Here is a 2,207-nt window from a genome sequence, read left to right on the forward strand (position 1 = left end):
GAAAGAAGAAGAGTTTAAGTTTCTACTTTTGCTTCTGAAGTCAGATTGGAATTTATGCCCTCGGTATCCCGGCTGTCGCCGACCCATTTCAGGTCACACAAGGCTAAGCTCCTGGGAGAAGACTACCTCACTTTGCTAGAAAAGCAAAGGGCAGAACGAATCTCTCTTATCTATGAAAATTCTTGTCTAACTTTCTCTCTTCCTAGCAAGAAAACTCCTGCAACAAGCAACGGCACGTAGTGCCTCCTTTCTGCGTAATCCGTTATACGTTCTTAATAAGACGTTGCGCGTTAGTTAAGTACGCGCAGCGGATTCCTTGGTCCCTCTTCCGCTAGTCAAAATTTAACGAGGCCCTTTCTCCTCCTTTTCATCTTAGTAATCACTTTCTTCTGATTTTCTAAGACGTTCAGACGAGTTTGGATGGTAGACATCTTCTCTTTGGCTCTCTGAATACCTTCGCCAACCCTGCTAAGCTCTCCCTCAACATCATGAAGTTTTTTTATTTATGCAGGTGAAAGTAGGGGATCCATTGCTCCTCTCGTCTTTTCCGGCAAATGCTATGTTAAACTATGCCCACCCACCTCGACAAGCTCGGAACCCCAGTCAATAAATGAACGGAGGGATGAACTTTATTTGAATATAAGAGAAGAAGTTTGAAACCTCCTGCCATAAGGAAGAGGAGATCTGTAGTAAGAGCTCCCTCTCTCTCTGCTTTCGGCGCCTTACTATTCTTTCAGGGAAACTCCTGAAGTTACGTCTTTCAGTACTTGGACTCAAGTCAAGTAGTTGAGATAAGCTGTTTTCTTTTTGTCAGGTGCCCTTAGTGAAGTTCCTTTTGCCCTATAGGTTCGTTCTAAAGGTCAGTGGTTCAAGTCAATAAGCGAGGAGGCCCTTCTCACTCAAGCTCAAGCATTTACTTTTCTAGTTAGAGACCAACGTCTTGGGGCTAACGTGGGATCCGCTCAAGGACCTACTCTACTGGTTTAGGTAAATATCTTATGCGTTCCCCGACTGGGGAGGTCTTTTTTTGAGGAGAAACTATGCGCTTTTCAAAAAAGGTCGGAATAAATGCACTGGATTTAAAATATATATATAAATAACACCGGCCGGCTGCTTTTTATTTATGCAAAAAAAAGACAAAACGGGATTGGATTTCCACTCATAAGGAAGGAAAGTTAGATATCTTTGAAAGGGTTGTCTTTTTGGTTGAAATGGGATGGTGTTAAAACTCCCGAAATGCAGTCTAGACAGCGGACCCTCCCCTTTCTGACTGGACTGACTCGGGGAAGGGTCAATCTCCTCCGGAGCATGCTTCACAGCCACTCATTCGTCCTGGCCAAATAGTAGAATATATCTCTCAGCAATTCTTTTCTCCGCTAATCACCCCTTCCCAACCAGCCCGCCCGATCGATCTTGTAAGATCGGCTAATTAAAAGGGTTAATCTGACCGAAGTTGTCGGAACGAATCGTTTGCTTTATCGAAAAAAGCTTTATTAGGGGGTCTTGGTTGGGCCCCTATTTTCAACCATTACAGCTGGCGTCGACCAGCTTTGCGATACGGACGGACACGAGGACCATACCATATCAAAAGGTACAACGGCCCGAGCGACCAGACTTAACATAAATGTAGCCACTGGAGCCATTCTAAAAAGGGAGAAATTAGCACTACTTGGTGAAATAGGTTCTTTTAGAATCAATTTAAAACCATCTGCTAGAGGTTGTAACAATCCAAACGATCCCACTACATCAGGACCCTTTCGACGTTGCACAAAAGCCATTACTTTACGTTCAGCTAGCACTAAAAAGGCTACTCCTAGTAGAAGTGGTAGAATTATTCCAAGTATTTCAGCTGGAACAGCTATGTACATTTTTTATTTTCTATTCGCTCATGATCTGGTCTGGTCGACCCAATCATGATATTGAAGGATGGGACCTTTTCTCGAAAGACTCCGGATCCCGATAAGAATTGAAGATGGTGCAACATCGAATCCTGTTACGTTACTTCGAATGGAATCTTAGCCCGCCTCACTTGCTTTCTTTACTGCATAAGGGCATAAACGAAGTTAAGGGATTTCTGTCTAACTAGTGTCTGAGAGTAAGCAAGCTACCTTCATCTTCATTTAACAGATTTGTGGTAGAGTCAATAACATGCTCCGGGTCGGGAATCTTTGCTCTTCTCTTTTGCATTTCCGCTGCCTGCGTTCTTT

The sequence above is a fragment of the Ipomoea triloba genome, chromosome 16 (assembly GCF_003576645.1).
Source record: "Ipomoea triloba cultivar NCNSP0323 chromosome 16, ASM357664v1".
NCBI classification, from domain to species: Eukaryota; Viridiplantae; Streptophyta; class Magnoliopsida; order Solanales; family Convolvulaceae; genus Ipomoea; species Ipomoea triloba.